This window comes from Ammospiza nelsoni, chromosome 1, assembly GCF_027579445.1.
Source record: "Ammospiza nelsoni isolate bAmmNel1 chromosome 1, bAmmNel1.pri, whole genome shotgun sequence".
NCBI lineage: Eukaryota > Metazoa > Chordata > Aves > Passeriformes > Passerellidae > Ammospiza > Ammospiza nelsoni.
In genome coordinates, this window is record NC_080633.1 from 35,721,194 (window position 1) to 35,735,704 (window position 14,511).

General features: G+C 43.5%; 1 protein-coding gene across 1 annotated transcript in view; it reads right to left on the reverse strand.

The window, feature by feature from the left end:
• The window catches only part of SCRN1 (secernin 1), a 37,836-nt gene extending 32,619 nt beyond the window's left edge, over window positions 1-5,217 (reverse strand). The window contains exon 1 of the mRNA XM_059488732.1: window positions 5,172-5,217. The gene's annotated coding sequence lies outside the window, so the exon portion shown is untranslated. The remainder of the gene's footprint in view (window positions 1-5,171) is intronic.
• Window positions 5,218-14,511: the final 9,294 nt, after the last annotated feature.

Sequence of the window (14,511 nt, forward strand, 5' to 3'; positions counted from 1 at the left end):
GAAAGACATTTGAAGTGATGTATGTCTGCAAACAGTTCTGTCCCCAACACACTATGCAGAAGTTGTTTTCCACACAATATAGTCTCTTGCTCAAAAATGTGATAATATCCAGTCATTATCATGTAAAAGGTGCTACATGAGAGGTCAGCTGCCACCAATACAGATCTTCTTCACAAGAAACTGGAGCAACGCTCAAGCAGATATTAACGATATTAAGCTTCACTGAGACCAAGCAGTCAGCTCTGACACCAGAAAAGCATTCATCTCATGCTGTGATGAGTAGCATTCAGCTGTAAAATTTGCCTTGTATTGATCTGGCTCAGAAGCTGGCAAAACTTCAGCTTGATCAGGCCAAACCTTCACCCAGGAGCACAACTGCTGTGTCCATTACTCAGCACAGCCATGCTAGCAAGCAAGGATGGAGCAAGGAACAGCACACCTTGCTTTCATCCACTCCAGTGAGGCTCCACAGATACATCACACAGACTCATCTTTCAAACACTTTTTGTCTTCAAGGGCTTTGTTGATACAACTGTCAAGCTCTCTGAAGCTCAGACATGATCAAAGTGTTGTACAGGGTGAAGACTAAACCTCTCCTAATTGCCAATGTTTCAAGCACACCTGAGATTGTCCTAGATTAATATTATGATTATTAATGTCCTAGATTAATAGTACCATTATTAATGCTAGTAATAATCAACATAATGCTCTCAAGACAGCACAGGTGTCCACAAAAACAAGTGTGGTGGTGTAAACACTCAGGTTTCATCTCAGACCTCCACAGTAGTTTGGTCAGAACATCAGTTTCATTGATCATATTGATCCTTCCACCCTCACTTATTTGGTTTCTTCAAATTAAAGCTGGTCTTTAGCAGGTGCTTTAGGTCACAGAAATTCAGGCTGCTAAACTCCTTGCTCCTAAGTTTGGACCATATTCTGATGATGGCAGCATTTTCTTTAATATTTATCTTACAAAAGAGATTTGAGCTGCTTTTAAGGTCCAGAGAGCACATTAAACCTTTTATGAAGACATATAATGTGGTTTTGTGTATTAAAGGATGACTATTCCTCACTATATTTTGTGCTTTTATAAAACAGAAATCCAGCTGTGCTAATATTGCTGAACTATTTCAGTAACATTTAAAGATTTCAAAAAACCTGTTTTCATTGCAACCAGAAAGAGTAAGTGAACTAATCTGCAAGAAACATTTACAATAAAAAACACAGCCAACATTTGAGCAAGGATCCTCAGATTTGGATCAAGGCTCTCTCATTAGGAAAGGAAGAATATTTGGAATGGGCCATGCATCATTTATTCTCAACTCTTCCATATTTTAAATGGAGATGCAAAAGAAAAGTCTGTTACAATTGTGAAAACTCAGTTCAGGGCTTAGTTGTTGGTTTTCAACCTCTATTTTAACTCTAAATTAAGATGTTTCTTGTGCCTGAGACAAGCTTGTATTTCCATCTACAAATCAAGCCCAGCATCTTATGCACACAGAGACATGTGACCTCTGCACCCTGCAGAAAAGCAGTGCTTCCAAAAACAGAAATGAAAAGCAAAATTCATTCAGCTGCAGGCCCAGAACAAAGACAGCAAACTGAAAGGCACAATAATAATACTGTTCCCATCTAAGGGAACACTGAAAGGTTTTCTTTTTTTTTTTTTAATGACAATTTTAATGCATGACTTATCAGGCAAGAGGAAGGTTGCATGTATTAAGAAATTAGAAAGCAGACACTGTTCCTGAATATAAAGCACAAAACCATACCAGATCCCTGTGTCCCTATCATTTGGACATTTCATTATCAGACCTAAGTCAAATTGTTTGACTCTTTCCTAACTACCAATGGATGATGATGCCAATTTATTGCTTGAAGGTGCCACATCCAACTGTGATTGTTTCTGTCCCTCCAACCTGTGCCTCCAAGAGGAGTTTGATGAGCAGCTGAAATGCTGAAATTTAACAAGCCACGCTCAACACTTCTTCTTCTTCTTTTTTTTTTTTTTTTTACATTAACTATATGTTGAACATTTCTCAAGAATTTACTCAAAATGGTCAAACTTTGAGTCAGGGATTTGGGATGGCCTTTTTCTCCAGTAAATTTACTTTTATTTTTGAATTATGAGAAATAGCAATTCCCTACCCAGGCATAAAATCAAGTTGCACTTCAAAGCTCTACTAAGCTGTGTGCTCCCTTCAGTCATTTAACTGAACAAATGCACAATAGGCCTGGAAGGAATTGAAAATATTTCTCTTGCTGTATGTGGGGGAAAATTTGGGATATTCCTGCCAACAGCTGTCAGATTGCTTTAGACTGTCTAAAAAAAACCAAACAGGTAGTGGCCATCAAATGAGCATTCTAGAATTCTTCAACACTTTAAGTCCCAACAAATGGTGAGACTTCAGCTGTTATAAAAGTTTACAATCCCCTGACCAACCAGTTCTATTTTAATTCTGTAATACAACCTTGTCCAAAGTATGTCCTTGCTTTCAAAGCAGGCATCTTTCAAAATAAGACAGGATCTTATTTTTTGCCCCACGTAATCTGAATTATGTTAATGAAAACATAGTTCTATTGAAAAACAAATCAGGGTCAGTCATCCAGAAGACAACAGATTTCAGACTCATTTCCATCACAGGCTGCACATACAGGGAAAATTCATTATTTATACAGACTTTTCACTGAGTGGGTGTCAGTGCTCTTAATTAAGTCCCCAAGCAGTCACAGAACTCCATCCCTTTTGGCTCTTATCCCAGCCCGCAGTTTAAGGTCATATTTGTAGCACTCTCCATTTTGTAGGGAAGCACCTGCTCTCTTGCTCCTGTCACTGGGGCACAGACCCTTGTTAGGGGCTGCTGGCATCTGAAGCATCTTTGTGCAACACCCAGGTTCCCAAGGAGGAGCTGCTGACTGTGGTTTTTGCTGTTTGTGAGGATGCAGCTCAGTCGCGTTCTGCGCCTCGGTCGGGTCTCGGTCCCTGCGCAAGGGAGGCTGCCCAGCTCCTCACAGCTGCCTAATGCACGCTGACTGCTGTCACTTCACATCAGCAACACTGCTATGTCAACACGGAGCAACACAAAAAGCATCAAAGTAGCTCGCTGGAAGCCTCCCTGTGGTTTTAAACATACCCCAAAAACCAGAAAGGGTTGCAACATTATCCATAGGAGTTTGTAAATGCTAGGATTTAATGTAGCACACTGTCAGAAACCAGGCATTCACAGAGGCAGGTCTGGGGAGCAATTCTGTTTCTCAAGCGGCTGAATTTACAGCAAAGAGAAAAATACACTATGGGGATAATGCCCATATTCACAACACTTCAAGTTCATAATAAAGAAACTCTTGCTAGAAGCTTTGAACATCTGGCAAACTTTCCAACAAGCAAGCTGCATAAAGCATCCACAGTTGATGGCTTCTGAAGGAGAGGGTGGAGAGCCAAATTCAGCACCCTTTACCAAAGACACCAACCTTGGCACAAGTAAATAAGTGGAGCTGCAATCATGCCATACTTTACCAGAAGAAAACAAACAAACAAACAGAAAAGTTACAAATGTCTTTCAAAACTGGAAGAGACCTTGAAAAATCTCAAGCTTTAAGCATTAAAAAATACTATTCTGGGGAGGACAAAACTGACTGATACCAATAAAGGATTTTCATCCACCACATTTGCCTCAATACAACACCTGCCTTTTTAGACTGCTTCTGTAAGCTCTGGGACATAAGCTACTTACAGCATTATAAAAGGTTTAACTTAATTTCAGTGTTGGTTCACCTCAAAAAAGCAGAAAGTCCCATGTACAGAGATCTACTTCCTAAGTAGAATATGACTGGAGGGTTTTCAAGATTTTGTTTTGCCTGGCTGGAAGATTTAGAGTGCATATTATGGACAAAAAGCATGTTTGAAGGTGCCTTAAATCACTAATCCTACAACAGCTTTTAGAGCAATAGTTGAAACTGTAGTAGCCTATAACCAAATGAGTCAGTCAATCCACTTCTCACAAGTTCATATATTTATTATCTTTTAAACTAGCTAGTACAGACACATAGCTTGCATCACAAAATTTACCAAGTTTACTACAGCACAATATTTTCTCTGGGTTTATTAAAGTTTCATATCCTACAGATATGGATGGCTTTTCTCAGTTGTGCGACACTTTTTCATAGGGATAGATTTATAAGCATGTGCATTCATAGCATCAAGGCCCTAAGCTCTCTTCCGTTTGAGAATCTGGTTTAATACGATTTATTTCCCCTTTAACTATCAGTACTGGAGAATTTTCTCTTTAAGGCAGATTAATCATAGCCTGTACCATTATTACAGCAGCACAAATAGAGATGTCAGTTTGTAGGATATATCTACCTGCAGGGAGGTTTATCTGCTCATCAGTGACTGAAACCAGCGCTTACCTACCTGAGCGTAACAGTATGCTTAGAAAGGCACATGAAGGCATCTAGGTTTCAAGGTGACCATACGAAAAGGCACCTTCAAGAAAAAGACGGGGGGAAACAACCCTCGACGGGTCCTTACAGAGCAGAAGGGAAACCAGCAGCGACTAGAGAGTGCAGCCAGCGAAGACGAGAGGCCGGAGAGCCGGGAAGGCAAAGGACAGCCGGGGACAGCATCTGCTGATGGCACCGAGCCCTGCCCGCACGGCCGGCCCGGGGGAGGCGGCGGCGCGGCCCCGGAGCGGGAGGCGCGCAGGGACCGCCAGGTGCGCGGAGCCCCGGGGACACCGCCCGTCCGCCCCGGCCCCGGAGAGCGGCTCTGCGCCATCCTCCGCGCCAGCCCCGCCGCTCCTGCCGCCATCCCCCACGGCTCCCTCCTGCTCTGCCTCCCGACATCCCTCCTTGCCTCCCTACATCCCTCTCTGCCTCCCTACATCCCTCTCTGCCTCCCTCCATCCCTCCTCGCCTCCCTCCATCCCTCTTCGCCTCCCTCTCTCCCTGCTTCCCTCCCTGTCCGCCGCCGCCGCCCGGCGCTGGCGGGGCGAGCCCCGCCGGGAAGGTCGCTGCCCGCGGACCCCGACACTTTCCCCCGCGCCGAGCACTGACACGCCAGCCCGGCCGCGCCGCGCCGCTCCGCGGAGGACGGGGCCGGGGAGGCGATGGGGAGGCGATGGGGAGGCGATGCCGCCCTGCCCCCGGCGCTCCCGGCACCGCTCCCGTACCTGCGCGCCGCTCCCGCCGCTCCCGCTCCGCTCGGCCCCGCGGCGCCCCGGCCCCGCCCCCTGCGCGCGCAGCCGCCGAGTCCCGGGCGCCGCCGGCGGAGGGCGCGGCCCCGAGAGCGCTGCGGCCGCTCCGCACCGGGGATGCTCCGGGTACCGCGCAGCCCGAGCCCCGCGCCTTGGGAGGGCCCTGGAGCATCCCGCTGCGGTCCTGCCCGCGGAGAGCCAGCGTCCGGAATGTTATCCTCAGCCCGTCTGGAGGACGGAGAGCGTGCCGAAAGAGAAGGGGCTTTTTTATTCAGGTTTAGTCTCATGGCTAACTTGTGTTCCTCTGTCTCACGCAAAGGTAACTCTAGGAAGAGAACTGGGAGTTTTAAAATATGGCTGCTGCCTCATCAGCCAGTCAAACCACTGCGTAAGGAGTTCTCCAAACTTTGCCAAGCTGAGGAGATGAGCTCATCAGAAGTATCCCCAAGGAAAGGGTTGCTGAGGATTGGAATGTGCTGCCCAGGGAGGTGTGAAGTCACCGTCCCTGCAAGTGTTCAAGAAACATCTGGGCTGGCATTTAGCGCCCAGGTCTAGTTGACCTAGTTGACGAGGAAGTGATCGGTCAAATGTTGGTCTCGATGATCTTGGAGATCTTTTCCAACCTAATGAATTCTGTGATTCTGTGGTTCATGTCTGCGAAATTCCCTGCTGCTGCCTGTGGAGTGTCACAGTGGGCTCCAGCCCCTCCAGCAGCTGAACCTCCAGGGACTTCTCAGCTCTTTGGATGCAGCAGCACCAGCAGCAGCACCAGCAGCGGCAGGCCCACAGCAAAGCAGCACCCACTGTCCCTCTGAGGGACCCCCACTTACAGCACAGCATCCCTCAGCCGTGGCATGTGGAGCAGATGGCCTGCCCTCCCTGCCAAACTTGCCCAAATGGAGCTGTCCTCTGTGCTGCAGCCTCAGCACACAACCTGTGCCTCCATGCAGAGGTAAAAATAGTTTAACTGCTGAGTACAAGCATGCAGGTCTCTGCATAAATGGTTAAACTGCTAAATATGGTCTGACACATATGGTTACATGGTGCTGGTATAAGACAGCACCTTTAGGTTTCTATCTCTGTGTTCAAGGAGAAGAACCTTGCTTCACATTCCACCAATTCCTGCCTTAAACCAGGCATTTCATGTGCAGAAGAGACTGCCAAATATGTTTAATGGGAAGAAGGTTAAAAGGAAGCAGGGGAAAAGGTCAGAGAGGCAAGGATGAGCCAGTGGAGATATTAAAGAGCATTACAAACTGGAGTATTTCACCAGGAGAGCAGAAGGAAGCAAGTATATTAGGTTGGTAAAGCCATACCACTTAAATATTGCACTGCCTGTTAGATCTGGTTTAGTAACCTGGCTAAAAAGAAAACAAAAAGCTAGACAGAATCTGCACATTTAAAGAAAATATAGAAGGAAAAATTCTGAAACTCTATGCACCAAAAAGAATTTCCTCTCATCACCACAAAAAACACCACAGGTCTGTGTCTGTACAGAAATTGTGGATAAGAATTGGACACTGCTGCTGTCAAACTTAAATGCAGACCAAAAGTTGCAGCTTCATTATGTAACTAAGAGAGAAAATAGTTTGCTGCTCCCAGTCTCAGTGAATGTGAAACACTGTGGCATTGCACCTTTCGGGGGTATGTCAGTAGTCTGAATAAGGACTGCTTGGGCTCAGTGCTTTTGATTAAAAAGCTGAGCTGATCATTAGCAACATGGAAGCCCTTCATACTCTAAGGGTTTCCATTATATATTTTAAGCAAGACCTTTGTTTTCCTCTGATATCAGTTTTGCTGCCATCAGAATTACATTTCGATGTGTTTTACAACAGAAAAAGACTGTATATGTCCTGCTTAGGATGTATGATTGAAAAGTGATCTGAATCACTGAAAAGCTGAGGACTTTATACCAATTTAATTGTAACAAGTTTAGTTGAACATAGCAACCCAAATTCCTTGCTCTGGAGTTACATCAAGGATGAACTGCGTCACAGGCAGCTTGCTTCTTAGAATCAGAAAGGCAGCTGATGAAAAGAGCAGGTGCAATTTGGAAATGGGTTCAGATTATATCCTATAGCACACCACTTATATTACCTATATTATGCTCACTTAGATGACTAAGTCTCCTCTCTAATTACACTGGAGATGATTATGAGTATAATCTACCTAAGAATTATTAGACTGTCTACAGAGTGATTACATACTGTCAACACAGAAATCCTTGATGCTTCCTTTCTGTGTAAGCTGTCATGAACTGTGCAAAGCAGCAAGGATGAGTGGTTAGAGCACAGTGCTGGGAATCAAGAGAGCCTGGGGTGTATGCTGCTCTGCCATAAGCTTGCTGCTTGGCTCTGGATAAATCTTGTAGCCTCACAGTAATTAAATTACCTCACACAAGAAATGGGAAGAGCATTTACTCAGAGCTGCATCTTTAAAGTCCTTGAATGGAGATTGCTGCGTAAACAGAAAATACAGAATTATAATAATTAGGGCAAAGCCACAATGCCTATCTATTGATTATTTCCTCTTTTAAAACATAACAGCAGAATGTATGGATTTTATAAATGTTTTTTCTCTTGTGAAAGATTGGTTTCAAATGGGATGCAAAATCAAAGAAGAAGAGCAGGAAGGACGCTTCTTTAGAAAAGAGAATTTCAAAGAATCGTTGTTCCATGTTTTATATGTGAAAGAAAGAGAACAAAAGGCAGACACTGAAATATACAGCTTAAGTTACAATGGGTTTTTGGTTTTCTTTAACCATGTCCTTAGTTGGAGATCAAAAAGCTAGTTCAGCAGAGCTAGTGCCCCAAAATCATCAAGATGCTGCAGCACTAGTCTTTGTTTCATCATTTCCAAAATACTTTCCTCTGCAAGTTCAAGACAGCAGCCATGCAGACATAGAGCAGATGGGACTAGTTTTCTCAATAAACTGTGTTTTGGAGAGAGGTTGACTTAATATAGATGGTAGAAAATACCATCTAAATGTTGAAATTATATTAAGAGGCTTAAAATGATAGATTTTGGTGGAAGGGTAGTACAGCCAAGAAAAGCTTTTTATTGGTATTAATTTCAGGGCACCATCTTAGTTGTGTTCTTTCTGGTGGAACACTGATTTGCAGTACCTAAAAATCAGATGAACTTGGGTTGTTCAGAAGAAATGCACTTGATTGCTAAATGCAATCTAGGCCTATACCCATGAAAGCATCCCACTAAACTAAAATTATTCCTTTTACAGTGAGTTACAGGAAGAAAAGAGCTCCTTTTTTATAGAAGAGTAAGTAACATTGAAAATGCCTATGAGACCCTAGATGATAGTTACATCATAGGCCAAATTCAACTGGTGTCATAGAATGAACCTAAAGAGCAAGAAGTATCAATGGCACTTGAGTGTTTTGGGGTATTTTATATAGACAGAAGACTGGACCAGAGAATTAAGAGTAATTCTCCCACACTAAAGGTATCTTCCACCCATAACAAAGAAAAAGGATGGTAGGTGCTGGATTATGATGTAAAATAAAGATGTCACTTGCTGAGCTCTGTAAATGTTCAAAATGAGAAAGATAGGAGAAATCCTGGCTGCAGCCTCTTCATCCAATTATACTATTGAAGTTTAATCTATGGAAATGGTTGCAGCTGTACATAAAAAGTGACTGTAGGCACAGCAGCAGGCTTAGATGCTGAGCTCTTACTCATGCACCACAGAAGGTGATTCATACCTCCGTTACACAAGTGACAGAACAGAACACGACTCCTCAGTGTGACAGGGACACAGTGCTGCAAGGACTCCAGGCATGCTGCAGCACTCTCAGTGACCAGAAACCTGTTGGGCACAACAGCACTGACCCACACAACCAAGCACGGACCCACACAACCAACCACTGAACCACACAGCCAACCACTGAACCACACAACCAAGCACTGAACCACACAACCAAGCACTGAACCACACAGCCAAGCTGCTCCATTGCCCACTCAAGAAGGTTGCCTACTCCTGAAGTAATGTATCAAAAAATCATCAGTCTCTTGCTTGGTTTTTATAAGTTTTGCTATTTTCCTTATTTTAATTCACAGAAATCTGGGACAGGGTTTTTAGGTTTGTAACTCTGAAGTCTACCAAAGCCACATTTATTATTATTGGCTTTTTTATTGTGTTAGAACACCACATGTAACAGTGAGGCTAAAGCACTTGACAATAGCTAAAGACTCATAATAATAAATAGTCCAGGCAGATGGATTGTCATCCTGAGAGGGTAAGGCAGTAATGACCATGAAGCAGCAGAAAATACAGAGGCAAGAGCATTACTTTCTTATGCAATGAGCATGTTTAATATTCGTCTGTGCTTCATGGTTTTTGATGCTGCCTGTACAGAAATGCTTGTGGCAGGCCAATGAGCTGCAAAAGTCATCTCACTTCCCTCTGTAATAAATGTGCTACAGTAACTATGTTATTAAAATTTTATTAAAATTCAGACATAGTTGTGTTTTTTTTTCTCAGATTAGCATTATTCTTCAAATTGCAGCAACGTGAACATCAGTGCATAAGACAAAATACATTCTTGGTGTTGCACAGGTGATACAGGAGTTCATTAAAGTGACTGCACACCTGCAGCAGTTTCATGTCTTATATTAGTGTGTCATGGCTAAATAATCCGTGTGTGAATTGCTGCAAATTAAATGACAGCACTTGGAGAAAAGATCGGGCAGTAACACAAGGGACAGCAAAATCCCCTGTGTGATTTACCAGCCATCTGGTGCAGTGCAAACAGCGCTCATTCAGGGGAGGCTCTGGTTAGTAACCACAGCAACAGGTCTGCTGAGTACTCCTACAAGTTATGCATGGGTCAGCAACCTTTTCTCTCCTCCATACACATCATTCACTGGGGACTGTGAGCAGTGGCATGTCCTTCCTGGGCTACAGATGTTTTTGCTGCAGCATTTTCCAGTATTCCATTTTTCAGCAGACTTAAAACTCTGAGAGTTTTGTTTTGGTTTTTTGTAATATGCCTTCAGGGAGTTCTGACTCCAAAAACTCTTTCCATGATGAAGCCATTTTCCTTATTCATGGAAGGGGTAGATAGCTGCAAGGTGGGAAGAGATCACTGATAACAGAAATATTTCTAACTAATATAAAATAAGTGCCTTTGGCTCCTGTACTTCCAAAAATATAGGAAAAATGTGTTTTCTAAAATGTTCACAAGTGAGTATCTCTGTCATAAAAGAGTCCATGTTTACATAAATGGCCTTATCTACAAGGTACAACTGGAAGATAGTAGTTAATAGATAGGCAAAATTACAAAGCTTACACTGTATTGTAAATTTCATGCTGGTTGCATGTTATGTACATATTTTAACAGAGAAATGTAAATAATAATTACCCAGGAGTTTTTAAACTTCCTCATATTTGCTGTGGATATCAGCCAAGAAAAAGTGGATGGTACGGAGAGATATCCCCCTGCTTATCTTCTCTGCTGTTCCCTGGCAGCCCAAGCCCCTGGTGTTTCCTCCAAGCCTGCCTGTAGCTTTACTGGTGTGACAGCATGAGCCTGGCTGCTGCCACTCCAGTCTCTCCTGAAGCTCTGACACACCCCACTGACAGCTGCCTGCTCAGGAAACAAGGTGTGAAGGTCCAAAGCCAGCAGAGGTCTGGCAGATCACCCCTAGAGCCCACCCCACACAGCCCCAGCACTGCATGGGTGCAGGTTGTGGCTGTTTCAAAAGGTGCCATGGTGAGCTGGGCTTGGCTTGGCTTGGCTTGGCTTGGCTTGGCTTGGCTTGGCTTGGCTTGGCTTGGCTTGGCAGGAGCAGAATGTGGTCCTAAAGGCACGGGAGCATTGGCTGCCTCTGCTCCATACCTGCTCCCACCGCAGTCTGTGCTCGTTTGTCAGCTGCAAGGTGAGAACCACATGTCTGGGAGCTTTGTTTCAGACTGTTTTGCAGAGGTGGAGCATTGGATTATGTCAGAGTGTGCTGCAGACAGGTAGAAAAATTATAAAAGAAAGGTCTCATAAAATCAGGCCTGCTCTATTAAATCAATAGCTCACCTGTCATTTCTTCTAAGTGCAGCTAGCACTTTGCAAGTTTCCATTGTGAAAACAATCTTGGCATGAATAGTTCTTTACTCTAACAACCTATTCTTGGGTGAAAAGTAAGTGCACCTGCATAAAGATTAGATCTGTTCCATGAGAACCCACAGAAGAAAAATGTAAACAACCTGAACCTTAGCACATACACACAAATCCCCTTCTGTCCAATAAATGAAGTAAGAAAACTACCAGCCAATAGATGTTGCACACGAGGTCTGTGAAAAATGTGTAAAATAAATTATGTGAATACAGATTCAGCTTTTCCTGCATGAAGAAAATGGAACCTCACATTATTTATTCTGGTAAGAGGGCACTGCACAGCATGATGTCCAAGTGAAGCCCAGGTTTTAACCCAGCTGCTGGTAGTGACAGCAGCAGTACAGACACGATGGCACATCATAAGGGCTGAGATACTGAATGCACAGGTAAATTTTCACCTTCTGTAAAAATGAAGGAACACCACCAGTCTTGTCTCTCTTAAGTATTGTGGTCAGGGCTGCTAAGAGTGAAATCCAGCAGGTCATGATTTTCTTTCAACTACAATTAGTCCATGCCTAGAGATGGACACAAGTTCACCAAAACCATTTCATACTGCATTTGTGGAATGAAAACCTGTTCTCTAAAGAGATATCCCAGCAGATTAGAGAGACCAGAGCTAAACTCTGCTATTTACTCCCAGAGAGAGGGCAGGCCAAACACACACACAAAAAATAGGTATTATCTAGTTCACTACTCAGGGAAAGTGTCAGAAGAGGAAACATAACTGCTTTAAAGAAATTTCAATGGCAACAACATGAAAGAGGACAGGATTGATTTAATGCTTCCAGTCTGAATCCCAGATGAGGAATCAATCATCCTGCATCATTTAATCTCCTTATGCAGGTCATGACACAAGCTAGAAATTAGAAGCATCGTGTCTAAAATGAAGAGCAGCATCTTAATGGTAGTCAGCATCAGCCTCAGATTTTTTACAGGAAAACATAGGTAGGATTTGGGGAGCTCTGAAGAGTTGGCTCCACTGGATTTCTGCAGTCAGACCCTAATATTTAAAAGTGGATTCGTCCTTGTTAACCTAATGGAGAAGCAAAGCGGAAAGGAAAAGGAAAAGGAAAAGGAAAAGGAAAAGGAAAAGGAAAGGAAAGGAAAGGAAAGGAAAGGAAAGGAAAGGAAAGGAAAGGAAAGGAAAGGAAAGGAAAGGAAAGGAAAGGAAAGGAAAGGAAAGGAAAGGAAAGGAAAGGAAAGGAATACATTATCCCTTTGGAGAAACTTAAGCCTACAAGGAACATGACATTCAGAAAATTTGCAAAAAATTATTTATCTGCCATGTTGCAAACTATCCTCTGTTATGGCAACTTTCTGAGATAAACCAAGCTCCTACTTTTTTTACTTGATTCAACAGAAATACCACATGTTCTCTGAGCAGGTACAACCCCTAGCTAAACCAACCTTTTTTTGGAACAAAAAATTCCCAGGAGGAAGAAATGTGATGCAGTAGGAGCCTCCATCTGAATCCCCTCCAGGCTGGAAGTGATAACCAAGTTCTTGTCCCTATACAGCCTCCCACTGAGATTGTCAATTATATTTCTTGTGTGAAACTGTTGACATAATCAAGCACAGGCATGAAAACAGAAGCAGTATAACTAAAGAAAGATCTTTATTTTGTCAGAGAGTTGTTTTTCCTATGAACCAGGAGAAAACTAGGACATAGAATGTAAGCATTATGATTAACTTTCAAGAGAAGCTAAAATTATCCAGGATTATAAAATATAAGCAGTTTTGATCTATTTCCTGTTACCAAAAACAATTCAGCATTGAAGACAAATTAAGGGGTTTGGGGTAGTGTGTTTTAGGCTGTGTTTTGGGGGTTTTTGCAAAAACTCTATGATGAGGCCAATGTATTTTCAAGAAGTAAACTCAACATACCATTCTGAAAAGTCTTTAACAAACCTTGGAAGTATTAATTTAAATTTTGCCTTAAATTCCATGTGGGAACTGTCCAAAGCAGCTCTAATCAAAATCAAAACAGGAACTAGCCTTATTACTTGCAGTCCCTACAACAGTGGCTGCCAATGCTCATTCTTCCAACTAACCAGATGCCAAACGATCCAGGAAAGAAAATCTTTTTGCATTTCTCACATCCCTCTATGTAATCCCACTCTCTCTGGCATTTTCCCTGCTTTGTGTCTTTTCTCAGAATGTCCCAAAGCAGTGAGCTTTCCCAGTCCTGGTGATGCTCACTTGCATCTGAAACTAGATCTCTGGATCAAGGGATAGAACACCTTGTATCTAACAACATAAAGGATGGGACGTGGGGAACATGTATGATAAAGATAATTTAAGGGCTGACCTATACAGCCTATTTTTTACACCCAAGTACTCAGGAAACCAACTATGTATCACTTTCATTCAAGATACCATGAAGAAGAAATTGTGGCAGCAATTTGTTCAATATGTACTTACTAACACTGCCACTTTATGACTCTGTAACATACTGTGCTCACCATAATACCAAAACACATTCTATGCCTGGGATGTTCCTGGCAGCACAAGGACATGTTCTACAGAGGGATCTGGACAGGCTGGATCAATGGGCTGGGTCCAGCTGAATGAGGTTCGACCCCCAAGTGCAGGGTCACATCATCCCCAGGCAGTGCTACAGGCTGAGGCAGGGTGGCTGGAAAGCTGCCCAGTAGAAAAGGACCTGGGGATGCTGGTTTACAGCAGCTGAACATGAGCCAGTGTGTGCCCAGGTGGCCAAAAAGGCCACTGGCATCCTGGCCTGTATCAGCAGTAGTGTGGCCAGCAGAAGCAGGGCCTCACCCTGCACCCAGCCCTGGGCTCAGTTTTGGGCCTGTCACCAGAAGACACTGAAGTGCCAAAGTGCATCCAGAAAAGGGGATGAAGCTGCTCAAGGGTCTGGAGAACAAGTCTGATGAGAAGAGGCTGAGGGATTTGGGAGTGTTTAGCCCACAGAAAAGGAGGCTGAGGGGGGAAAACCTTTTCACTCTCTACAGCTGCCTGACAAAAGGTTGTAGTGAGGTGAGGATAGGGCTTTTCTCCCAAGTAACAAGGCACAGGACAAAAGGAAACATCTTCAAGTTGTACCAGGGGAGGTTTAATTTGGATTTTAGGAAAAATTTCTTCATGTAAAGGGTTGTCAAGCATTAGGAGAGGTCGCCCAGGAATGTGGTGTAGGAACCACTGAAACACCTGCAGGTATTTAAGACATT